The sequence below is a fragment of the Schistocerca nitens genome, chromosome 3, assembly GCF_023898315.1.
Source record: "Schistocerca nitens isolate TAMUIC-IGC-003100 chromosome 3, iqSchNite1.1, whole genome shotgun sequence".
In the NCBI taxonomy this organism is placed as follows: Eukaryota; Metazoa; Arthropoda; class Insecta; order Orthoptera; family Acrididae; genus Schistocerca; species Schistocerca nitens.
Window position 1 is genome coordinate 581,172,945 of NC_064616.1, and position 27,971 is coordinate 581,200,915.

At 44.2% G+C, this 27,971-nt stretch overlaps 2 protein-coding genes and 1 pseudogene across 2 annotated transcripts in view; 1 reads left to right on the top strand and 2 right to left on the bottom strand.

Moving 5' to 3' along the window:
• LOC126248492 (uncharacterized) overlaps positions 1-27,971 on the bottom strand; it is a 571,346-nt gene that overhangs the window by 499,512 nt on the left and 43,863 nt on the right. The gene's annotated exons all lie outside the window — the stretch shown is intronic.
• The window catches only part of LOC126249349 (germ cell nuclear acidic protein-like), a 50,990-nt gene that overhangs the window by 17,279 nt on the left and 5,740 nt on the right, over positions 1-27,971 (bottom strand). The window lies entirely within an intron of this gene.
• Positions 27,232-27,349, top strand: LOC126250071 (5S ribosomal RNA; annotated as a pseudogene).

Sequence of the window (27,971 nt, forward strand, 5' to 3'; positions counted from 1 at the left end):
AAGGTACAAGATGGTACACGACCGACGAAGTACGGCTTAACTGTCTACATGTGATACAAACAGTATTAAAATTATATATAATATTGCTCACGATAAAAGTCTGTACCTGAAGAATTAACACAAAAAAAATTATATGATGTTTAGAGTACAAATAGATGTACAAATTTATTTGCAGTATGAATGTAAAATGACTCGTTCCACATCATGACGATTTATCGTGCAAAATGATAATGAAACATGAAAGTAAATAACCAACCAATATATTCCAAGTACCTATTATAATGTATTACACATCACTTAAATTTGTAGAACGCGAAATATTTACAAATTCTGTGCAACACACATGTTTAACAGCAACAAAAACTGTAGAAAATGGCAAAAACTGCTTGTAGGGTGTCTAGTGCGCATTCCTTCGTGTGATTCTACAATCAGTCGCTGAACTGAAGTACTGGCGAAAGAACATCGAGCATTCAAAGGCACACTATCATATATGCACAAAACCATCCCCTACAATTAATAGATCTCAGTACCCCAAAATCTATTTCTTCCCCATTTCCGGTATCTTCATTGGGTGGATTTGACAATAGTAGTGGTAGGTTTTGACCATATTCGCATCCTGTAGCGAATTTATTAGAACAAGGTGTCATTTTCCACTTCTGTTGTATTAATTTTATTCGTTCGCAATTGTTTTCAGCCGTATAAGGTATTCTCGAGTGATTTTGTGGTTCTGTTCAGAATAATACAACCCCCCCCCCCCCCGAAAAGAAATGTAATGACGTGAGTGTAAACTAATTTTAATCATTTTTACCTGCAACAGAAAACTATGCGTTATATACTGAAATGACAGTGTCTTTAATTTATATTTTCTATTCGTTTTGGTTCACAAATGCTGTCTTGGTTTGGCAGTATGACATTTACAAAGATATTACATTGCTCAAATAGTAAAGCTAAGCATGGAGTAAATGGAAAAATAATTTCAGATACTGTGACTATAGTTTTTGTTATTGAGGAAAGTTGAAGAACAGTAAGATATAAAACAGTATGGAAGATTCAGCTAGTGACTAGTCAGAGATCATCCATACAATAAAATTTGAAATTTAATCTCACCTCACTATATATTTCAATATTTTTATTTTACATACTACTTTCTTACTATCTTTAACTTTCTTCATCTACTCACACAAATTTAGTCATAGCATCTGAAGTTATTGTTCCATTTATTCCATTCCTAGCTTTATTCTTTATCAATATAATACCTTTGGAAATGTCTAGCTGTCAAACTAACAAGACAATATTTATGAACTTTCTCCATTCGTTCATAGAAAACACAGATTCAAGGGCGCTGTGATTTCAGTATGTAAAGCACAGTTTTTTACTGTAGGTAAATTGCATTTAAAATACGTTTACATTCACATCACTACATTCTATTCTTGCAGGTAATATATTCTTTTCGTACAGAACAACAAAATCACTTGAGAATGGCCTAGAAGTCAAACAAAATTAATACAGTGAAAGTGAAAAATGTCACCTTTTCGTAATGGATTTACGATTTCTGTAATCCACTACCATAGTTCACAATAACGTAAAAAACAAGGGATACGAGACCAATTTTTGTTCAGTACAGGTTGTCCCACCGGTCAGTTTGATGGTTATTTTCGAACGTTTTCAACAACCATATTCGTATTAATAAAATAAAATGATATAAGCCTACTTGGGATATACTAATGAAATATGCTTACCTTTAAAGTATAACAGTAATTTACATTCAAACAAATGTTGACTGGATAAGTTTCAAACGTTTAATATACAATAAGCTTTGTTTAGTTCCTGGCAACTTTATGGTTTGTTGGACTACACACTACAAACTAGACACAAATGTAAAAAAAATGGCAGTTTTGGACTCCTACCTACCATTAGATAAATTTATGTGGACACCGTGGTTGTTCACAGTATATTCAACATGAAGATTTAGAAGAAAGTACAACACGAATGAACAGCTTGCTTATTCTTGGTATCCTGAATCAGTAGGCTCATGTCATGGTACAAGAAACAACCCAAAATCATCCCAAATACAGCACAAGACCATCTCTGGTCTGAACTACTACTTCTACATTCTGCCGGTTAAACGCCACATTGCGTCATAGGTGCATTCGACACATTGCGTCGTTTGTAAAGAGGCTAAATTGCGATTCGTTAAACCACACTACACACCTCCAGTCAGCTACGGGTTTACTTTCCGTTTTGTTTCGCCCACTGAGGAAATTTAGCTGTGTGTGCCGCTGTGGGCAATGCCCATTCGCAAGAAACCATATTTGAAATACTCATTGCTCGTCGATCCATTCTCCTGTGGTGATTGTATACAGCGGGCTGCGATGTACACACAATTTCACTGCCATGACACATCAGGATTGAGGGTCACATAATCCGCTGGTACTAAACTCCTGGAAATTGAAATAAGAACACCGTGAATTCATTGTCCCAGGAAGGGGAAACTTTATTGACACATTCCTGGGGTCAGATACATCACATGATCACACTGACAGAACCACAGGCACATAGACACAGGCAACAGAGCATGCACAATGTCGGCACTAGTACAGTGTATATCCACCTTTCGCAGCAATGCAGGCTGCTATTCTCCCATGGAGACGATCGTAGAGATGCTGGATGTAGTCCTGTGGAACGGCTTGCCATGCCATTTCCACCTGGCGCCTCAGTTGGACCAGCGTTCGTGCTGGACGTGCAGACCGCGTGAGACGACGCTTCATCCAGTCCCAAACATGCTCAATGGGGGACAGATCCGGAGATCTTGCTGGCCAGGGTAGTTGACTTACACCTTCTAGAGCACGTTGGGTGGCACGGGATACATGCGGACGTGCATTGTCCTGTTGGAACAGCAAGTTCCCTTGCCGGTCTAGGAATGGTAGAACGATGGGTTCGATGACGGTTTGGATGTACCGTGCACTATTCAGTGTCCCCTCGACGATCACCAGTGGTGTACGGCCAGTGTAGGAGATCGCTCCCCACACCATGATGCCGGGTGTTGGCCCTGTGTGCCTCGGTCGTATGCAGTCCTGATTGTGGCGCTCACCTGCACGGCGCCAAACACGCATACGACCATCATTGGCACCAAGGCAGAAGCGACTCTCATCGCTGAAGACGACACGTCTCCATTCGTCCCTCCATTCACGCCTGTCGCGACACCACTGGAGGCGGGCTGCACGATGTTGGGGCGTGAGCGGAAGACGGCCTAACGGTGTGCGGGACCGTAGCCCAGCTTCATGGAGACGGTTGCGAATGGTCCTCGCCGATACCCCAGGAGCAACAGTGTCCCTAATTTGCTGGGAAGTGGCGGTGCGGTCCCCTACGGCACTGCGTAGGATCCTACGGTCTTGGCGTGCATCCGTGCGTCGCTGCGGTCCGGTCCCAGGTCGACGGGCACGTGCACCTTCCGCCGACCACTGGCGACAACATCGATGTACTGTGGAGACCTCACGCCCCACGTGTTGAGCAATTCGGCGGTACGTCCACCCGGCCTCCCGCATGCCCACTATACGCCCTCGCTCAAAGTCCGTCAACTGCACATACGGTTCACGTCCACGCTGTCGCGGCATGCTACCAGTGTTAAAGACTGCGATGGAGCTCCGTATGCCACGGCAAACTGGCTGACACTGACGGCGGCGGTGCACAAATGCTGCGCAGCTAGCGCCATTCGACGGCGAACACCGCGGGTCCTGGTGTGTCCGCTGTGCCGTGCGTGTGATCATTGCTTGTACAGCCCTCTCGCAGTGTCCGGAGCAAGTATGGTGGGTCTGACACACCGGTGTCAATGTGTTCTTTTTTCCATTTCCAGGAGTGTAGTTCTACACCATCTACAGCACTCCAAGGCGACAAGTTTTCTGTTTCAAGGGGTCACTTTTTTTCTGGTGCGCTTACATTTCAGCATATAAATAGCTATCTTGGCTCTGTGTTATGGAAGGTACATGGCCCAGTCACAATGTGACCACCGCCTATGTTCGACCTCAAAGTGCAAGAACCACTCACAGACGGCAGGTGGCAGCACTAGCAGTGGAGGAGATATATAGCTTGTAGCGCGGACACTAAAACACTGCAACCGTTGCCGTAATATGGAAACGAAGCGATTTATCTGACGTCCAAAAGCGCATGATTATTGGTTTTCGTGCCAGGATGGAAACATTTCCGAAAAGATCTAGTTTGTATCCTATTCGCCTGCCGTCATGGTTAAAATATACCGCGCAGGGCAAAATGCTGTTATGGTTCAAATGGTTCAAATGGCTCTGAGCACTATGGGACTCAACATCTTAGGTCATAAGTCCCCTAGAACTTAGAACTACTTAAACCTAACTAACCTAAGGACATCACACACACCCAAACCCGAGGCAGGATTCGAACCTGCGACCGTAGCAGTCCCGCGGTTCCGGACTGCAGCGTCAGAACCGCTAGACCACCGCGGCCGGCTGCTGTTATGCAAAACTGTAGCCGATGCAACTGTGGTGCGCAAAGATGACGGGTGTCGACGACGGTCGTGGAGATGTGTACTGGCGAATAGACGTGCAACTGTCGAGCAACTGACCCCGTAGATCAATCCAGGGGTTACAAACAATGTCTCCTCAACAATCGTTCAGCAAGCGTTGCTGCGTATGGACTTCCTCAGCATGCGCCTGGTTCATGTCCCATGGTGACTGATGTTCATCGGCGACGAAGACTGAATTTGCACACCAATACTGCAACCGGACTGAGTGGCGACAGGTGGCCTTTTCAGATGAATAATGTTGTATGCTCCACTGGACAGGTGGCCGCTGGAGAGTACGGCGTGAAATCTCTGAACGCAAACACCCTGCAAGAACTACGATCTGGCGAATGACTTCGTGATATCGTCATCCTGGAAGGCACACTCGATCAAGATAAGATTTCGGTGCGCCTGAGTGGTTCAAAGTGCTCCAGGATGAGTTTACCGTTCTCCCCTGGCCTACAGATTCCTCGAATTAAATCAAATCGAGAATCTGTGGGACCTTAACAGTCGGGCTATTCGCGACATGGATCATCAACCGCGAAACTAGTACAGCTGGCTACGACGCTGGAGTCGCCATGGCTGCACATCGCTGTCGGTATCTTCAAGAACCCATTGACTCTTCCTGCACATTCCCGAGTGGTCCGCGCCGCAAAAGATGGTATTTCAGGTTTTTGACAGCTGTTCACATTAATGTGACTGTCCAGTGTAGAAGAAAACCGCATGTCCTCATTATTAAACAGAGTTCTGAATTCGCTAGAACAATGAAAAGCGAATTATGCGTTTATAAAACGCGGTCGCAACACCCTGCGATAGCTCATCTTGTTGTTGTTGCCTTCAGTCCAGAGACTGGTTTGATGGAGCTCTCCATGCTACTCTATCTCGTGCAAGCTTCTTCATCGCCCAGTACCTATTGCAACCTACATCCTTCTGAATCTGCTTAGTGTATTCATCTCCAATACTAAACTGGTGATCCCTTGATGCCTCAGAACATGTCCTACCAACCGATCCCTTCTTCTAGTCAAGTTGTGCCACAAACTTCTTTTCTCCCCAATTCTATTCAGTACCTCCTCATTAGTTATGTGGTCTATCCATCTAATCTTCAGCATTCCTCTGTACCACCACATTTCGAAAGCTTCTATTCTCTTCTTGTCTAAAATATTTATTGTCCATGTTTCACTTCCATATATGGCTACACTCCACACACATACTTTCAGAAACGAATGGGTTCAAAGGGCTCTGAGCACTATGGGACTTAACTTCTAAGGTCAACAGTCCCCTAGAACTTAAAACTACTTAAACCTAACTAAGCTAAGGACATCACACACATCCATGCCCGAGGCAGGATTCGAACCTGCGACCGTAGTGGTCACGCGGTTCCAAACCGTAGCACCTAGAAGCGCTCGGCCACCCCGGCCGGCTCAGAGACGACTTCCTGACATTTAAATGTATACTCGATGTTAACAAATTTCTCTTCTTCAGAAATGCTTTCCTTGCCATCGACAATCTGCATTTTATATCCTCTCTACTTCCACCAACATCAGCTATTTTGCTCCCCAGCCGGCCGGAGTGGCCGTGCGGTTCTGGCGCTACAGTCTGGAGCCGAGCGACCGCTACGGTCGCAGGTTCGAATCCTGCCTCGGGCATGGATGTGTGTGCTGTACTTAGGTTAGTTAGGTTTAATTAGTTCTAAGTTCTAGGCGACTGATGACCTCAGATGTTAAGTCGCATAGTGCTCAGAGCCATTTTTTGCTCCCCAGGTAGCAAAATTCATCTACTGCTTTAAGCGTCTCATTTCCTAATCTAATTCCCTCAGCATCACCTGATTTTATTCGACTACATTCCATTATCCTCGTTTTGCTTTTGTTGATGTCATCTTATATCCTCCTTTCAAGATTCTGTCCATTCCGTTCGACTGCTCTTCCAGGTCCTGTGCTGTCTGACAGAATTACTAAGTCTTCGGCGAACCTCGAAGTTTTTATTTCTTCTCCATGGATTTTAATTCCTACTCCGAATTTTTCTTTTGTTTCCTTTACTGTTTGCTCAGTATACAGATTGAACTCATCTTACGCAACGGAGTTTGAGTCATAGCTCAGTGGTAACTGGAGGGCGTCGTGAGTTGGAAACTGAAATCGGCTGCAGCAGAAGTGTGAGCACTAAGCAGTGTCGCACTTGTTGATAGAGCACTTGGCACGTGCATTAACGCGACATGAAACGGTAATAAGGTCTTCGGCACTCGTAAACAGCGCGCGGAACGTAATTTACGATTACGTGCGCAACAGTTGCGGCTGTGGCTCCGACGCTGCGAGTGTGACGGCTAGCGCTGTAATTGTGCCTGCCAGTTGTAACCTCCGAGCTAAGCGTGCCACTCCTTCCCTCCACCATTAACCTGTACAACAGCAGTAATCCAACTATAAACAAGGCAGTTTCGTCATCACTGCTCGTCGCGGATATATTTGGAACCGTGTCTATGCACGGACAATCACTGACAAAATAGATTTCCCGAAAATTACCTACACATAACTCTCTGTAGATGTAATACAGCATTTCAGGATAACTCACGTTGGACATTCGACATTCCTGTGGACTGCCTGGTACATATCCTAATGATGACCAAGAGGCGACAGCGCTTGCAGAGTGCCATTTTCTAGATCAAACAACTTGGCTGTAGGAATCAACACTGCTTCAGTTAGCACCCATCACTGTGAAACTCTGCTTTCACTACTCGGTCACGATATCCAGAAAGCTGCGCACGGTAAACAAAATACATGATTACCGCAAGTTGGACTAAATACGTCGCAGAAAACCGAGAGCGGTAAGTCGTTATTAAAGGGTAGAGATATCGTCAGAAGCGTTATTAGCGGCCCGTGTAACTCACAGAAGTGTGATAGGATCGTTCCTATCACGTTATACAGACAGATGACCTGGCAGACAACTTTTATAGTCTCTTAGTGTTCGCAGGAAAAGCAATTATATGAAGGATGGTCACATGTGAAAATGTTACGAAATTTAGAGACCTTTGCAGACGATCGATGCCCAGTGGAATTACTGTCACCTGACCCTCAACATGAATGTGTGCTATCCTTCACTGGAATCTATTACATTCGCAGAGTACCTGAGTCCAGAAGCAAAATAAAGATATGAACAGCAGTATGCCTTTGATAAATGTCACCCTATATTTTTTTTGTAAGCCACTTCCTCTCCCTTCCTCTAAAAACTTATCACAGTTTACCATTCACGTAAGCCTGATGTTATTAAAAATGTATCACAAAATTGGATGACACCTGTACTAAACAGTGCAGTTATCTGGGACAATGTAGCTCATCCACTTGTTGTAGTTGATAATAAACAGATAGAAATACGAGGAAAAGAGAGATTTCTCATTCAGTCAACCGTCTTCAGCTGAAGGTCTGTGCGAGTACAATACACCCCAACTAAAATAAGGTATAAATTGTACTGTTCTATGTAGAATGTAATTTAGCAGGACAGTAATTCATCAGTTTTTATTTGTGGGATATCAACTGTTCCGAAACATGTTCAGTGTGAACAAATCTAGTGGTACGCCATGTCAGGTTTATAGTTGATTTGCTTTTTGCAGTGCAGGATAGTTATTTAGTTTAATTTTGGCCTAGTGTGTGACTTCCACCTGATTTCCTAAGGTGGCTTTATTATTTTTGTAGACTGCATGCATTCCCAGTGGCAATTTTGAGACAAGAGGCATTTTCCCACGCCGCACTTGAAAGTCGGGATCCCTTGCAGCCACATTTTGGGACGGTATTATGACGGTCCATTAACTGTAGATGCTTGCGTATTATAGTCCGATTAAAATTACTCGATAGTTGACTTCTGTCACTTGGCGCTACAGTGTTGCCACATCGGCTGCCGGCTACCGCTCGGTTATAGCTGACACACACGCCGCGTCGCTTCACAAATGTTGCTGAGGTGTAACGCGGAGCAACGTTGGAAGTGGCCACCGGAAAAGTGAGATGCTCTGTCGAATGCTGATTTTAGGCGACCAATGACTGAACTATGACAGACGACGCGTTTTGTAGTCCTGAATTTGAACTCGCACCCTAAGCTAACCACTACCTCGTAATGTGCAATATATCCGGGAAAACGGCAGTTAGTCTGCGGCAGAACTACAATGTCGATAACTTTGTTCACGGCGATTAAAGCTAATCTTTACGAGCACACTAAAGATTGAAAAAATTCAGTTTCAGCGCTAAAAGCGAACTGTAAAATCTCGCTTTTGTTACGCGAGTTGACTCGATTCCGACCGATGAGCAGTCTTGGTTGGAACTCATTTGCAGGTTATAGGCTACATAGGCAGATTCCGAACGAAAAAAGAATAATAGAAAGAAAAATAAGAGCATATAAAAAGTCAAAACGATGATGAAAATGATGCAACAAAAGATTAAAAATTAAAAAATACATCGACTCCAATTAACTGATACTAGTGAGAATCATCAAATAAAAAATGTCACCCGACGACATTCGAACCCACAAACTTTTACATCTCAGCCCTTAGCTTGAGTACTGCACTACACAAGACCTTCAGATTACACTGTCACACGTAATTGTGAATAGAACCAGTTGCAACGATCATTTACTGCCTTCAAAAAGCTTGGTTTATGCCATCTCATATGAAGTTTACCTACTGTAAGCCGATCTCTGTGATGATATTACTGAATATGTGAAGCCGAATCGCGTTTTGTGCAAAAGAATCCAGTAGTCTTTGGCTAGTGGTGTGTACGAAATGCGTGTTATTTCGTTATCATCGTTTTGTGTATGTTGTTTTGGGTGTGTGATGAAATGCGAAATAAAAGGGCCGGACCCAGGATTAGGGATGCAAACACAACAAAGAAGAAAGCCAGACAAGGAATTACAAGCGAGCTGACCGTTTGTTGTGTCAGTTCGGGCGTGACGTTGCGCACTCTGATTGGAGGAAGGCAACTCCAGCACGTGTAGTATCAAATAATTTTAATGAGACAATAGTTGTTCGGGCATGGACATGACCTCTTGCAACTGCTAGGTAGGCTATTTTTTTATTCATTTCGTCTCATTTTTTAGTTTCTGAAATTTTAAATTTTTTAAATTGTTTAAAGGAGTTTTTTTTTAATTTTCGATTTCAGATACAGCTAACGAGGGCGGTAAGACCTTCGGTCAATAAAAGCATTTTACAACTGCGGCGAATTTGCTTACTATCAACATAGAACAGTAACTGCAATAATGTTTTTATTTACAATACGGGTACATGTAGTACAGTACTCCACTTTAAAACGATATGTTGTGTACACTGAAGGCAGTCCTTGATGAAGAACAGAATCATCATCACTACTTTTATTTTATTGTGGTTGACTTAATGACTGGTGCGCGTTTTCGTTGTTTTCCATTTATATTTATTTCGCCTTACGTTTTTTGATAACGCCATGTTACGTAACGAACAAAGTTACAAAGAAGAGAGTGACGCTGGTTTATCCCCTTTCTTAACTAAACATTAGCTTGATGCATTTTTTATTTTGCTTTTGGACAAAATGTTATTTGTGGTGGTCAGGTTAAAGAGGACGCCATGTGTACTTCCGTAGTGTTTTAAGGTGGAAAAGCTAACGTGCTCGTATTGCGTAACGCGCTAGCTTCGGAAACATGGAGGTGAGCCAGCCTCGAATATAAGCCGCTCGCCAAATTAATGACCGTGTGTTGGTACTCCTGACAACGTGAGTGTCGTGTATAAGCTGTTTCATACTCTCGTTTAGCAAGTGATGGGCCTGTCCGCACAATCCGCTTCAGGCAATACTATTCATGCAGTTAAAACAAAGTTTACGCGATTCGCGGATAGCTCGCGTGCACGAGTTTCCACCTTTACGTTACTCTGACGACTGTGGCGTCAGGAGAGACATCAGCCACAAAAAGTATACCAAATCCCGAAGAAAGTGGACCCTGTACTGGACGGGATAAGCCATAGGCAAAGGAAATAGAAAGTTTTAAGGTGGAGTAGATACATAAATCTAACAATAGGGAAGTTATACACAAATGTCAGAATTAGTGGAGGAATCCTAACGATGTGCAATACACTAGTGAGGTACAGTATGTGAACGAGAGTATCCAGACACCTGTCACTGGACATTAATATAGGATGTGTCAACTGTTCTCCTTTATGTCGGCTTGAACTTTGCTGAGGACACTTTGAATGAGGTGTCTGAATGTCTGTGGAAGAATGACAGCACATTCACCTGAAGAGCCAAAGCCAGAGAAGGTAGTGATGTTGGATGCTGGGATCCGGAGCGAACTCATCCCAAAGGTGTTTCACTGGACATCCGGAGTCACATGAACCCAATGAAACACCTTTGGGGTGAGTTAGAATGTTTCTCCTGGCTAGGGTATGACCCCTTACTACATTTAAGAAAACTCTGAATGCAGAAGAGAATGAACACATTTCACTGTATTGCGAGCTAGACGATGGTTGTATCAGCTTGACAATACACCCTGTCATTAAGCATGAACTGTGAGACAATGTAACATCACACACACACACACACACACACACACACACACACACACACACCCACCGCACGCACGACGTTACTGGTTCGCGGACCTTCCCTTCTAAGTAAACTGCTGTAGGTCAGATTAAGAATACAGGGAACTCAATTCAGTACCAGATTAGGAATCACCAGCTTCTCCCGGAACTGCCTAAACGGTGTGCTGTAGCCAGCGTTGAACCGCCTGCCCCGCAACCCACCTGCCGTCGTCGTAACAAAGGTCGTGCAGCGACAAAGGGATTGGGTGAAGCCCAAGAACCGCAGGAAGAGGTGGTCTCGAACACTTGATACGCAAAGCAAAGACACCGTTCTGAGTAACTGCTTCCTGAGACTAACCCAGCAGCTGCTCACGGAAGTCCACTCCTGCAAGGAGACCACATCCGACCTGTGAACATTTCTGAGAATGGGATGCATTCCTTCCCGACGTTGGATTCTATGCTGCAGAGTACGGAGAAAGACTAACTACTCGTTCAAGAGAAACTTCTGCTGTCTCTCTTTAGTCTTCGTCGCGCCCCTTCTAGACAATGAAGACTAAATTTACTGTTTACTTTCTGAAGCCTTTCGACGACACGCTGTACGAGTAGTACCTCTTGGTTCTTTTTGTCGTCCGCGAGCCACCAAATTCCATTTAACAACAGTTGCAACCACAAAGTCAGTCCCATCATCAGTTCAGTTTAGATAAGTCCGAAAAGAAGGTCTTAGAAAGTTCCTGGTGGAAATGGGTTGTCACCACCCTCCTCTAACCTCATAAATGAGGCAGTAGAACAATATCTAGTGGATGGCTGACAAATGTTCGTTATGTTGAGTTTATCCTCGTCGTTACTGACTCTCGAATAAAAGTAAAAAACGAAACTTGGTGCTGACGCACAAATTACTAATATTGAAAAGAGGGGACGCCAAGATCAATCTTCCTGTGCGCCTAAAACTTCAAACGTGGACGATAAAAGCCACATTAGGCTACTGAGAGCACGAACTTTTCAGCACTATTCGTTTTCATCAGCGCTCGCTCGTGAAATTTTACCAGAAGTTCATAGAATGTGAAGAAAATGTATGCCTTACTTGTTAATGACGAATCGCAGTCGTGCGGACATCTTTGATGAGCATACGGAGCGTCAAATCTTCATTAGTGGTCAGAGGAAGGCTGTTAATACCCATAGATAGAGAGATGAGATACTGAAACCGTATGTACAGCTCTTCATAGGCGGAGTTCATCCCGAGTTTCTCTTAAGACTATAATTTCTGCCCACGATGACGACGATGATGTTTGGTATGTGATGCACTCAACTGCATGGATATCAGCGCCCGTACAAATTCCCAATCTTTTCACAGTCCAGACTCTCCACTTCCCCGAACGATAATTAAATTATGAGGACAAGACAAACACCCAGTTCCCGGGTGGAGAAAATCCCCGACCCGGTCGGAATCGAAACCGGGACCCCGTAACTCAGGGGCAGGCCTACCCACGTCGAGCTGCTTTGGATATACGAAGGTCTCCAGATATCTTGGCATGTAAATCTTATAGATAATAGCGGTATGCATCGGAAAGACGAGGAGCAACCTGTCATGAATCACCGTGACTCCTCCAGACGCCGCGCAGTTCTAGCTAAGGAATGCATTTTTTTTGGAGGGGGGGGGGTTTAAGGGCGCTCAACTACTGAGGTCATTAGCGCCCAGCTAAGGAATGCAATCGACTGCTGATAGTAAGTCGTTTGTGAGGTGATTAGAAATTCTATGTCGAATACAAATATTTGCGGTAGCTAGGGGGCAACAATCCCGCAATAAACTGTTTTGCTGTTAAAGGAAAGAACATTGCAATCGCCGGCCGCGGTGGTCTAGCGGTTCTAGGCGCGCAGTCCGGAACCGCGCGACTGCTACGGTCGCAGGTTCGAATCCTGCCTCGGGCTTGGATGTGTGTGATGTCCTTAGGATAGTTAGGTTTAAGTAGTTCTAAGTTCTAGGGGACTGATGACCACAGATGTAAAGTCCCATAGTGCTCAGAACCATATTTTTTTTAACATTGCAATCTTGTTACCTATTTTAAAATGAGTATCTCAGGTTACAAAACTGTTCTAGTCATCTGTTTTTTAGACTGTAGTAAACTAAAGGTCTTATGATTAACTTCTGGCTTATTCTGTAAGCCTTACGTCACGCTCTCATTTCTCTAATATGCTCAGCCTTCGAAATTTTGAGAAAAAGTAACATCGAATGAAGAAGTTTATGTGTATGTGAGAACGTTGAATACAACATGTAGCGACTAAAAGAGATCTTGAAAATTCCTGGCAGATTAAAACTGTGTGCCGAACCGAGACTCGAACTCGGGACCTTTGCCCGCGAAAGAGCGCGTGAGAGCGAGAATAGAGAATTATCTTACTAAGGCTGCGGTCACAGTGGCACCAAAATCGGTGGAGTGTGCCGACGACCGACATCGGTCAAAGACGGTCAATCTTTTCAATTCAGTAAGCCACTGTGTGTGCAGTCATAATGAAGGCGACCGATGTCATCGCCCGAACGTACAGACTTCAGACGACAATCGGTGAAATTCATATCAGTTTTTTTTCTTCGGTCATATTGGCCAACACAGCACGAAGAATGGACTGTGCCGCGTGGGATTAGCCGAGCGGTCTAGGGCGCTGCAGTCATGGACTGTGCGGCTGAGCCCGTCGGAGGTTCGAGTCCTCCCTCGGGCATGGGTGTGTGTGTGTTTGTCCTTAATATAATTTAGGTTAAGTAGTGTGTAAGCTTAGGGACTGTTAACATTAGCAGTTAAGTCCCATAAGATTTCACACACATTTTTGAATGGACTGTGAGAAACTGCTAAGTTTACTCAAAGAAGGAGTCTGTGGTATCCTGAGGATCAAAAAGATCATAATCGGAATATAGTTCGCAATTTATAGACCGAAATCGCAGTTTATTGGAAACCGCAAGTGGGCAAAATCTTTATCGAAAATTTTAGGCGTAAATTATGACCTCAAAAAAAATTGTTCGAATGAGAAGAATGGTTTATCTTATACTTAAAGTTACTGTAATGGATCGTCTTACATTGAGGTAGGTGGACATTAGCTGTCTGCAAATTGTTATTGCTGCTTACTGGCGTTTTGATGCCAGTAGGTTGGTGATTCTGTTCTATGATGTGGTTTGCAAATGTACTGTATGTGTTTCCACTTTTCAGTGTTTAAGGTGTTCCGATTACCTTATTCTAAACTTTATCTTCCACACGTATGCTGAATGTCAGTTACTCAACGTTACTTGACGTATGTCTGCACAAATTCAAATAAATTCAGTAAAACAGAGCGTTTGTACTTGCTCTTCAAGGATACCAAGAACTATGTTGAGTATGTAACAAAGTTTCTCCCTTCATCTCATATCCTCGTGAAACATGTCTGGTAAATCCAGTAGCCGAGGACAGTGTGCAGTACTATCCATGTTCTTTTCGAGACAGATATTGTTCATGTAGATGCATTCGGAATCATTTTAATAGTAAATGCCGCATTATAGCTTCCGTTTCCAGACACAGAGGTGTTATGATATCCATCCCACTCTTGGAGGTTAAAACGTTACTTAGTACATACGTAGAATAAATTCCAACCTAACCTAACCTGACCACCTCGACCGCGCCTAAAACTGACGAAAGAGAGAGGACGCATCGTGACCAAGCTGTCGGCCGATGTTATCGGGCGACCTCTGAAGACGGCGTCTAACAATCGTTGTCGGCGCCACTGTGAACGCAGCCTAAGCGACTATCCCGCAACATGGTACCAGTTGTAGGTTGCCTATCGAACGGCTTCCAGGAAAAAAAAATTATTTTCAATATTTTGCGTAATTACTGTCTGAATTTAAAAATTTAAAATGCTGCCATAATCTACTTATTAAGAGGTATTATGTTAAAGCATATCGTATTTCTCAGCCGATACCGGGCAAGCGACTTTCAAGTATAACGTCTGACTTGTACGGGAATATACATAATGGATGTAAAAGTTCAGGACGTAGACGCATGGTTGACGTCATATGAAAGTTTAGGTCTGGCCGTGAGTTGTGCACGGATAGCCAAATAGTATTCCGGCAAGGTAGCTCAGTGTGTTCGGTGAAGGCAATCAACCCTCTGTAAGAAAAAACGCTGAGTGAAGGAATCAACGGTCAATGTGAACGGATGTCATGTGACGTCCACCCAAACCTAACGCAATGAACAATACCGAGCAACAATGGTAAGGCGACCCCTCGCGATAAGCGGTCCGGCACAAATTTTCACTGTCGTCGTTCCATTCGACAGCTGATGGTTGTAATTATTCGCAATTGCGAATACATTTAATGTATTTCATAACGGCTGTAGTCGCCGCAGAGCCTCTTCCTTTCGACATGCATGCATTTCCGAAGGAACTTTGCATCGTAATCAGAATAACACAGGGACTGCAATATCGACTTATGTTAAAAGTTTTAACAGAAAAAGGTAAGTATTACTGAATGAGAATTTTCCACTCTGCAGCGGAGTTTGCGCTGATATGAAACTTCCTGGCAAATTAAAACTGTGTGCCGGACCGAGACTCGAACTCGGGACCTTTGCCTTTCGCAGGCAAGTGCTCTACCAACTTTTTTTTTATCTCATTTTGTTCGGTTATGTTCGTTTCATCTGCTCGGGGCGGACGTCGTAAGACATCCGTTTTTTTAAGTTCGTTGTTGATCGATTAACTCAGTTTTTTTTATTACAGAGGGCAGCTAACCTTCTGACGGAACACGCTGAGCTACCGTGCCGGCGCCAACTGAGCTACCCAAGCACGACTCACGCCGTGGCCTCACAGCTTTACTTCTGCCAGTACCTCGTCTCCTACCTTCCAAACTTTACAGAAGCTCTCCTGCGAACCTTGCAGAACTAGCACTCCTGAAAGAAAGGATATTGGGGAGATATGGCTTAGCCACAGCCTGAGGGATGTTTCCAGAATGAGAAGTTTGGAAGGTAGGAGACGAGGAAATGGTAGAAGTACGAGGGACGTTTGGAAAGTCCGTGCAGAAATAAAAACTACTTACGTGTTTGGGGTAAACCTTTTTTATTTTTCGACATAGTCTCCTTTTAGACGTACACTCTTCGTCCAACACTGTTCTAATTTTTTGATCCCTTCCGAATAATAGGAATTGTCCAAGTCTGCAAAATAGCTATCCGTTGCTGCAATCACCTCCTCGTTTGAATAAAATCTTTATTCCGCCAGCCATTTCTTCACATTGGGGAACAAATAGTAGTCTGGAGAATAGGGGGGATGTGAAACGAGTTGGAATCCTATTTCAATTAATTTTGCGACCACAACTGCTGAAGTGTGTGCTGGTGCACTGTCGTGATGGGAAAGGACTTTTTTGCGGTCAAATCGCCGGCGTTTTTCTTGCAGCTCGGTTTTCAAACGGTCCAATAACGATGAATAATATGCACCTGTAATAGTTTTATCCTTTTCCAGAGAGTCGATAAGATTATCCCTTGCGAATCCCAGAAGACAGTCGCCATGACCTTTCCGGCCGATGGACTGGTCTTCGCCTTTTTTGGTGCAGATTCTCCCTTGGTAACCCATTGTTTACCCTGTTGTTTGGTCTCGGGAGTATAGTAATGTATCCGTTTCATCCACAGTGACGAAACGACACTTAAAGTCCTGCAGTTTCTTCCTCAACAGCTGCAAACCATCCTTGCAACACTTCACACGATTCCGTTTTTGGTCAAGCGTGAGCAATCGCGGAACCCATCATGCGGATAGCTTTCTCATGTCCAAATGTTTATGCAAAATATTATGTACCCATTCATTCGAGATGCCCATAGCACTAGCAATCTCACGCACCTTAACTCTTCTGTCATCCATCACCACATCATGGATTTTATCAATGATTTCTAGAGTCGTAACCTCCGCAGGGCGTCCTGAACGTGCAGCATCACTTGTGCCCATATGGCGCCTCTCCAAAAATTTTGAAACCACCTATAAACTGTTCTAATCGAAGATGAAGAGTCAAATGGCTCTGAGCACTATGGGACTTAACTGCTGTGGTTCAAATGGCTCTGAGCACTATGGGACTCAACTGCTGAGGTCATTAGTCCCCTAGAACTTAGAACTAGTTAAACCTAACTAACCTAAGGACATCACAAACAGCCATGCCCGAGGCAGGATTCGAACCTGCGACCGTAGCGGTCTTGCGGTTCCAGACTGCAGCGCCTTTAACCGCACGGCCACTTCGGCCGGCAACTGCTGTGGTCATCAGTCCCCTAGAACTTAGAACTACTTAAACCTAACTAACCTAAGGACATCACACACATCCATGCCCGAGGCAGGATTCGAACTTGCGACCGTAGCAGTCGCACGGCTCCGGACTGCGCGCCTAGAACCGCGAGACCACCGCGGCCGGCGAAGGTGAAGAGTCACCATAATGTTTATTAAGCTTCTCATTAGTCTGCTGAGGCGTTTTGCCTTTCATAAAGTAATGCTTAATCACCACACGAAATTCTTCTTCGTCCATTTTTTTACAGTCACTCGACTTTCTTGATTCACACGAATGTCAAACACAAATAAATCGACCAATATAGCTGGCACTTGGTGTGCGTTCTTTCCAAGTATGCCACTAACTAAACACGACCTCGATACGCGCCGGTGGTGCCACCTCTCGCACTTTGCACGGACTTTTCAAACGCTCCTCGTAAAGCGGTGAGGACGGGGCGTGAGTCGTGCTTGGGTAGCTCAGTTGGTAGAGCACTTGCCCGCGAAAGCCAAAGGTCCCGGATTCGAGTCTCGGTCCGGCACACAGTTTTAATTTGCCAGGAAGTTTCGTAAGTATTACTGTTGAAAACTGTTTGTTTGTGTTGCGACAGTAACTACGGGCGCAAAAATACCCGGACTGCACACCAGTATCTGAAAATGAGAGCACTTAGCGGCTTCCAAGAAGCTTTAAGCGAAATTTCAATTTTTTCCTAAACTTTCCTCGCTTACCTACTTAACGTAAAATAGTCCACAAGTTAACTCATTTTTAAGCTAATCAGACGTTTGAAGCTGTTTTATACATACGAGTTCAATTCTTTATAGAATCGGATGTTTTCTGGTACTCGCCAGAATGGTGTTCTTTAAAAACTTTATTTGCCGATTCCAAGCAACTGTGAATGCTACACATGACAGAATATAGCACGCTCAACTGTTTGGAAACGGCTGTTGTGAGGCAGAAGACGCAGGGCCCGGTGCCACAGCGGCACACGCGCGTCAGCCAGAGTAAACACATCTGCACGTTCGGACGTGCCGCCGGCCACCCCTTCAGCGGGCCAAGGACACGCACAGCGCATCGCCTCCTGCTGCTCGCTTAGCCCATCTCCTCTTCACGCTCTCCTGCTCCGCTAAGCACGGAACCGCTCTCCACTCCAACCTCTTCTCCCCGAGGTGCTTGCATTAAGCAAATTATTATGTATTCTCAGTACTGAGTGCTGCCTGCACTCTCAACACCACCAGCACGGTGATCCGCTGGAGGCGAAGTATCCTGCCTGTTCGTGAAGCGAGGTGCAGTCAATTTCCGGAAGAACTTTTCCCCACTGTTTGGCTCCACAGCCGTCGGACATCGGTTAAAACAAGTCGTGATTGCGCTTTATATTATATGGAGAGCTAAAGACGTCATCAAGCTGTAGATTGGTTTGAACACCACAGTGCTTGACTTCCGGAAGGCGTTCGATACAGTTCCGCACTGTCGCCTGATAAAGTAAGAGCCTACGGAATATCAGACCAGCTGTGTGGCTGGATTGAAGAGTTTTTAGCAAACAGAACACAGCATGTTGTTCTCAATGGAGAGACGTCTACAGACAAAGTAACCTCTGACGTGCCACAGGGGAGTGTTATGGGACCATTGATTTTCACAATGTGTATAAATGACCTAGTAGATAGCGTCGGAAGTTCCATGCGGCTTTTCGCGGATGATGCTGTAGTATACAGAGAAGTTGCAGCATTAGAAAATTGCAGCGAAATGCAGGAAGATCTGCAGCGGATAGGCACTTGGTGCAGGGAGTGGCAACTGACCTCTAACAGACAAATGTAATGTATTGCGAATACATAGAAAGAAGGATCCTTTATTGTATGATTATATGCTAGCGGAACGAACACTGGTAGCAGTTACTTCTGTAAAATATCTGGGAGTATGCGTGCGGAACGATTTGAAGTGGAGTGATCATATAAAATTGATTGTTGCTAAGACGGGTGGCAGGTTGAGATTCATTGGGAGAGTCCTTAGAAAATTTAGTCCATCAACAAAGGAGGTGGCTTACAAAACACTCGTTCGACCTATACTTGAGTATTGCTCATCAGTGTGGGATCCGTACCAGGTCGTGTTGACAGAGGAGATAGAGAAGATCCAAAGAAGAGCGGCGCGTTTCGTCACAGGGTTATTTGGTAAGCGTGATAGCGTTACGGAGATGTTTAGCAAACTCAAGTGGCAGACTCTGCAAGAGAGGCGCTCTGCATCGCGGCGTAGCTTGCTGTCCAGGTTTCCAGAGGGTGCGTTTCTGGATGAGGTATCGAATATATTGCTTCCCCTATTTATACCTCCCGAGGAGATCACGAATGTCAAATTAGAGAGATTCGAGCGCGCACGGAGGCTTTCCGGCAGTCGTTTTTCCCGCGAACCATACGCGAATGGAACAGGAAAGGGAGGTAATGACAGTGGCACGTAAAGTGCCCTCCTCCACACACCGTTGGTTGGCTTGCGGAGTATAAATGTAGATGCTTTACTAGGCATCGTCGTGTCGGAGGTGGTATGCCGCCATCTTCCTACGAACTCGGTAATTGCTGATCCAGCCAGTTATACAGAAATCCAAGGTGCAACTCGGCACTTTTCATATCAACATTGTCATACGTGAAGGAAATGATACGTGACAGATAAAAATCCTACGACGGACCGAGGTCGAACCCGAAACCTTCGGATCCGTAGTCTGATACTTCACCAAGCTTTTTCTTTGAGTATGCATAATACAACTTGAACGTACACCGCAATTTTTATCGATTGACACACAGTCAACATGGGTTTAGAAAACATCGTTCCTGTGAAACACAACTAGCTCTTTATTCACCGGAAGGCTTTTGACACTGTACCACACAACCGGCTCGTAGTATAATTGCGTGCTTATGGATTATCGTCTCTGTTATATGACTGGATTTGCGGTTTCCTGCCAGAGAGGTTACAGTTCGTAGTAATTGACGGAAAGTCATCGAGTAAAACAAAAATGATTTCAGGCGTTCCCCAAGATAGTGTTATAGGCCCTTTGCTGTTCGTTGTCTATATAAACGATTTGGGAGACAATCTGAGCAGCCATCTTCGGTTGTTTGCAGATGACGTTGTCGTTTATTGACTAATAAAATCATCAGATCAAAACAAACTGCAAAACGATTTATAAAAAATATCTTAATGGTGAGAAAAGTGTGAGGTCATCCACATCAGTGCTAAAAGGAACTCAAACTTCGGTTACACGATAAATCGGTCTACTCTAAAAGCCGTAAATTCAACTAAATACCTAGGTATTACAATTACGAACAACTTAAACTGGAAGGAACACACAGAAAATGTTGTGGGGAAGGCTAACCAAAGGCTGCGTTTTATTGACAGGACACTTAGAAAATGTAACAGACCTACTAAGGAGACTGTCTACACTACGCTTGTCCGTCCTCTTCTAGAATACTGCTGCGCTGTGTGGAATCCTTACCAGATAGGATTGACGGAGTACATAGAAAAAGTTCAAAGAAGGGCAGCACATTTTGTATTATCGCGAAATATGGGAGAGAGTGTCACAGAAATAATACAGGATTTGGGCTGGACATTATTAAAAGAAAGGCGTTTTTCGTTGCGACGGAATCTTCTCACGAAATTCCAGTCACCAACTTTCTCCTCGGAATGCGAAAATATTTTGTTGACACCGACCTACATAGGGAGGAACGATCACCACGATAAAATAAGGGAAATCAGAGCTCGTACGGAAAGATATAGGTGTTCATTCTTTCCGCGCTCTATACGAGATTGGAATAATAGAGAATTGTGAAGGTCGTTCGAGGAACCCTCTGCCAGGCACTTAAATGTGATTTGCAGAGTATCCATGTAGATTTAGATGTACATTTCATATCCACAGAATAATTCTGATAGCAAAAACTCCATGACAGCCTATACTACACACGACTGAAGCATTACCGACATACGAGGTCTCCTCAGACCTTCATCTGGCATCCCCGGTGACGTGCAGCTCAGTAACTGTTGCCTCTAAGTAACGTTCATTTTGCCCACTTAAAGCTGAAATTAATCTAGTGCACTCTGTATGTTCCTCGCCTTCAGTACAATATATGCAATTGTTTCCATTTTGGCACAGTCGGGATGCTTTTATTCCAAGAGATAAAACCAGCTGCCATGTTCACTATTAATACACCTGCACGTAAGAGGTAAAAGTTCGGCGTTCAGACTAGTTAGTGTAAGTGCTTGTGCTGTTAATAATCATGACGTTTTATTCTGCCCTACGTACAGCATAGAACCACATCTACTTGTTCTGTTGACTCTCACATTTAATTTTGTCGTCCCAACGATGAACCTACTTTAAACTTCCGTGCTAGCAACTGAGACAACTACAATTGCATGAAAAGCTAACGGATCTATACATTAATATTTTTATGACGAAAATTTTGTTGTCCTTCATTCAATGGTGAAGGCGATACTTCCTGTTTTTCCAAACATGGTTTTCGGCACAAATTTCTTCTCTTTCAGATATTTCGATTTTACGATTCATTACGCCAACAAACGCAACTAACTGAAGATTGACGTAAGGTGCACTTCTGCGCAAGTAAGCAAAAATAGCACGCAACACGGTTATTATCTCTTCATTATGTGCATGTCAATTCAAATCACGAATTTTTTTTTTTAAATAAAAGCTGTTCGTCCATCATATATACTTGGGAATATGACACGTCATTTAAATTGGAGTAAAGTGCATTTTCAATGTTCCACTACTTCTTTCCATAGACACCACTGCGCATTATTGGGCCACAGAGTCTCACGGTGTTTTATGCATCACTGTTGGCTAATTTGTAACGGAAATTTTGAGTATAATCTCAAAAAATGGTTCAAATGGCTCTGAGCACTATGGGACTCAACTGCTGAGGTCATTAGTGCCCTAGAACTTAGAACTATTTAAACCTAACTAACCTAAGGACATCACAAACATCCATGCCCGAGGCAGGATTCGAACCTGCGACCGTAGCGGTCTTACGGTTCCAGACTGCAGCGCCTTTAACCGCACGGCCACTTCGGCCGGCTATAATCTCACAACGATCAAACAAACTGTTAGCAGAACACACATGGAGTCTAAAAACACAGAAAATGCGGAGGCATATTGGAAACACAACGTCGATTAAACAGAATACCAATCAATGCAGAACATAATATAACTGTCCTTACGTCTATTGCCAAAGGAACTACACACCGAAACTGTGTTAGCTTGTAAACGTGCGTCACGACTGACAACGGGCAAGCGTTGTGTCCGTTACTGAAAATGACCATTACTTTGAAACTGACTCATGGTAGTGAACAAAGTATCTTATCCAAATAATGTACAACTGTTCGAGATATTTTGATTCGCATTAGCGTGGTACGAAGCAGTTATTTCAAAATCTTTTCGTAGTTAACAGTGACTCCATGAGACATGATACTGGCACTGTAGGAGTTCCGAAAAAGTTTCGAAAAACCGTCGATAGCCAGACTCTTCAAAACAGAACAAGGGCTTGATAAATACTTGTCTGATTAAACCTCAGGGCTTATACCGGTTTCTCGATTGCTAGTCCAGAATTTTATCGTTTGGGCACTCCTGCAAGGTCTAACTACACACATCGCCTGTCTGATGCCGCACCTTATAGGTATGTGCATTTTACTACCAGGTGCTACAACGTGACCCCCATTAAATGCGTAATTAATGCAACTAATATTCCTTGCAGCCCTCCATGACCTTTCGTCCCATTGGAACCCCTTCATCTCAGAATAATCTTTGCACGTAACAATCCTCAAAATACCGTGTGGCTAGGGCCTCCCGTCGGGTAGACCGTTCAACTGGTGCAAGTCTTTCAAGTTGACGCCACTTGCGTGTCGATGGGGATCAAATGATTATGAGAAGGACAACAACACCTAGTCCCTGAGAGGACAAAATCTCCGACAAAGCCCGGAATCGAACCCGGACTGTTAGGTATGACACTCCTTCGCGCTGACCACTCAGCTGCCAGGGGCGTACAATCCTCAATTATTTGCTAGATATATTCCAATCTCTATCTTCCCGTACAGGCTTTGCCCTCTACGATTTCCTTTAGTACTATGGAAGTTGTTCCCTCATGTAATACGTGATCCCTGATGTAATACCTGACTTGTCATCTTGTCTCTTCTTCTAGTTACAAGTTTTGCCATTTTGCTTCGGCTTTGTGCGGCAACAGTGGTTCCATATTCCAAATGAAAAACAGTATCTGTTGAAATATTTATTGATTAATAACGCTTTTACCTTCTTAGCACATCAGATTGACAAAGTAATTACTACATAGACGTTTTGATTCGCGAACATATTTAAACTATTAAGTGGCTCAATAAACTAATGGTACAATGGTGCAAACGCACCTTAAAAAGGAAGCGGAGGACGCATTAGTCAGAATTAAAAACCACGTCAGAAATCACCTTAACCAGATGTCATTTTATTGTTATTTATATCTGACCTCTCACTGCTCTTTCGGAAAACAGACACCACATATCCATCATTAAGGCGAGAACGGTCAATAATCTCTTCAGTGAGGAGGCACACCAGGCTCTAATTCTTACGGGAATCGGTGAAATGTCGCGGGTACTGAGGATAATGGGCAAGTGTCATTACATTAGTAGTGCATAAGTTGAGAATCTGGGTCTGATGGTTCAAATGGCTCTGAGCACTATGGGACTCAACTTCTGAGGTCAGTAGTCCCCTAGAACTTAGAACTAGTTAAACCTAACTAACCTAAGGACATCACAAACATCCATGCCCGAGGCAGGATTCGAACCTGCGACCGTAGCGGTCTTGCGGTTCCAGACTGCAGCGCCTTTAACCGCACGGCAACTTCGGCCGGCTGGGTCTGATTGGAGGCATGCTAGGGTACTCCGTGTAGCTGCAGTGACCACTGTGTCTGGATGGCTCAGTGATCAGCCCGCCTTCGGCGTTGTAGCGGCTCGCCCCGTTTAGCGCGAGCTTTGTTTATATCCGTGAGGCTTCGTATAGCGGTGTATTGATAACTATAGATCGCGATGGCTCTTTCTTACCGGAAGGCGACTATCAAGTTCACGTTCGACGCACAAATCGAACGTTTCGTGCGCGAAGTGGTAAAACTAGATCCCCTGGACCTATCAGTAGTGGAAAGCGTCGTATACGTAAAACTCATAGACGAGGCAGCGTGCGACAGACTTATCCGTCGATCCACCGAAGGCTACCGCTCTTGTCACGCCGACGGGAACGTGGGTTTGGTTTCTGTTGATCATGCCGGTCTCTGAATGAGAACGGTACGCGTATTTCAACTTCCGTTCGAAGTCCCTGCGGACATGGCTGTCGTAGCACTTCGCCCTTACGGCACAGTCCTTGATCATGCTGCGGAGAAATGGACCAGCTTCGAGACGCATCCCGTACTCAACGGAGTGCGCCAAATAAGAATTGAGCTCCAGAAGCACATACCATCTTATGTGACAATAGCTGGCTGCCGAGCCATCGTTATATACGATGGTCAACCGGAAACCTGCTCTGGCTGCGGACAGGAAGGCTATGTCCGAACTGACTGTCTTCAGCGACGTCTAGTACAGCTACCTCGGGACACCCAGCAGCCGCCACAGCAGATGACGTCGCTGCCTATTACGTACGTAGAAGCTACAGAACGACGTGGGCGACGGACATGAAAAGCCTTTGCCCGTAGAATCTGCGAGTATCGCCCCCGACCAAACGTCACTGACGGCGCAAATGGCCTTGTCACATCAACAGTCAGACACCCCTCGTCGATTTTGCAGACTACCTCATTTCTTATCAGCCCATTTAATTTTCATCTTGCTTCTGTTGATTTCCATTTCAAACGCTTCGATTCCCTTTTTTCTAGTTTTCCCACAGCCCAAGATTCAGTTCCATACAACGTTTTGCTCAAGACGTGTAGTCTCTGAAATTCCATTCTCGATTTAGGGCCAATGTTTCATACTAGTAGACTTCTTTTGACGAAGAATACTTTCTTTGCCTATAGTGATCATCTTATAGCCCCCTTGCTTCCCCCGTCAAGCATTAGTAGAACTCACAGAATTCATTCTATTCGTGTATCTCGAGGTCCCAAATTTAGATGCAAAACTTGCAGCTAATTTCATTGCTTCTGCTCTTTAATATTATCATCTTCCTTTAATTTACTTTCAGTCCAGATTCTGTGCTTAATTGGCTATTCTTTCCATTCGGCAGCTCCTGTAATTCTGCCTCATTTTCAAACAGGACAGCACTTCCTTCTGCGATTTTTATCATTTATGTCCTTTCATCCTGAATTTCAGTCCCAATTCTGAATCTTTCTTATATAGTACTACATAATCATTATGCAGAACACTGTCGTCATTTCTCCACAGCCGGACGGGGGGGCCGAGCGGTTCTAGGCGCTACAGTCTGGAACCGCAAGACCGCTACGGTCGCAGGTTCGAATCCTGCCTCGGGCATGGATGTGTGTGTTGTCCTTAGATTAGTTAGGTTTAAGTAGTTCTAAGTTCTAGGGGACTGATGACCATAGATGTTAAGTCCAATAGTGCTCAGAGCCATTTGAACCATTTTCATTTCTCCACAAATATTTCTACGGTCGAATGCACTGGATACCAACTGGAGCTCAGAAATCACATAATTAACGCAACTACACATCAGTATTTACGCGTTTTTTTTGGTCACGACCAGGTGACAGTGCATCTGCGTTTTGAATTGTGCCGTGTTTAACAATTTCAGTTATGGTTGGTTATTAAATGTTTTTCCCCGCCGAATGACATAGAAAGCGGTAGTCCCGCACAGAGATACTGGTCACTGTTCTGATGGCAGTTCATTGTTATCGTTTCACCCATAATGGCAAATTAATGCAGACTATTTAAAGATACAGTACACAATTCAGGTCGAATGCAAACAACGTAATTCCAACCTGATGGTCATACTGTTACAGAGTGAGTGTTTGCACTTCACTGAATGACGCAATCTGCAAATGTAGCACAACCGAGCTTCAGGCCGCTATGAAAAGAATGTAACAAAAAAACTTGTTTTGAGAATTTCTTTGATTCAGTGTTGGAATATCGACGCCCTTTTAAGAACCAGTTTTTTCCTGTTATCGTTGGCGATGACATAAACAGGAAATTAAGGAACGACACTCAAAAATAAAAACTGTATGCATTAACGATGAAACCGTAGAACTAGTTTATGAGTTTTTATGTTTAGCACAACTGAAGAGTAGAGCAAGGACAGCAAAAGAAAGAACTAAAAGAATAAAGAATTTTTATCCTGTGACGCAGCATGTAAATTCTGCTAGTAAGTTGGCCGATTTACTACTCTAACAGATACAATTAGCTCTACGGATAGCTCATGTTAATCGAATCCGATCATTTTAAAAAAAATTAAAGCAATTTAGACTGACAATAAAAAATGTGTTTTCTCATCTACATTTGCGTGATTACTTTGCTATTCACAATTAAGTGCCTGGCAGAGGGTTCAATGAACCACCTTCAAGCTGTCTCTCTACCGTTCCACTCACTTACGGCGCGCGGGAAAAACTAGCACTTACATTTTTCTGTGCGAGACCTGATTTCTCTTATTTCATAGTGATGATCATTTCTCTCTATGTAGGTGGGTGCCAACAGAATGTTCTCGCAGTCGGAGGAGAAAACTGTTGATTGAAATTTAATGAGAAGATCCCGTCGCAACGAAAAACGCCTTTATTTTGACGATTGCCATTCCAATTCACGTATCATGTCTGTGGCACTATCTCCCCTATTTGGCGATAATACAAAACGTGCCACGCGAGGTAGCCGCGCGGACAGGGGCATCACGGTCCGCGCTGCTCCCCCCTCGGACGTTCGAGTCCTACCTCGGACATGGGTGTGTGTCTTGTCCATAGCGTAGGTTAGTTTAAGTTAGATTAAGTAGTGTGTAAAGGCAACGGTCTTGCCGCAGTGGATACACCGGTTCCCGTGAGATCACCGAAGTTAAGCGCTGTCGGGCGTGGCCGGTACTTGGATGGGTGACCCTCCAGGTCGCCATGCGCTGTTGCCATTTTTCGGGGTGCACTCAGCCTCGTGATGCCAACTGAGGAGCTACTTGACCGAATAGTAGCGGCTCCGGTCAAAGAAAACCATCTTAACGACCGGGAGAGCGGTGTGCTGACCACACGCCCCTCCTATCCGCATCCTCAACTGAGGATGACACGGCGGTCGGATGGTCCCGATGGGCCACTTGTGGCCTGAAGACGGAGTGCTTTTGTGTGTGTGTGTTTTTTTTAAGTAGTGTGTAAGCTTAGGGACCGATGACCTAAGCAGTTTGGTGTCATAAGGTCTTACCACAAATTTACAAATACAAAACGAGCCGCCCCTCTTTGAACTTTTTCGATGTCATCCGTCAGTCCCACTTGATGCGAATCCCACACCGCACAGCAATACTCCAGAATAGGGCGGACAAATGTAGTGTAAGCAGTCTCTTTAGTAGATCTGTTGCACTTTAAGTGTTTTGCCAATTAATCGCTGTCTTTGGTTTGCTCTACCCACAACATTATCTATGTGATCGTTCCAGTTTAGGTTATCTGTAATTGTAATCCCTAAGTATTTAGTTGAATTTACAGCCTTCAGATTTGAGTGACTCATCGCGTAATCGGAATTTAGGGGATTTCTTTTAGTGCTCA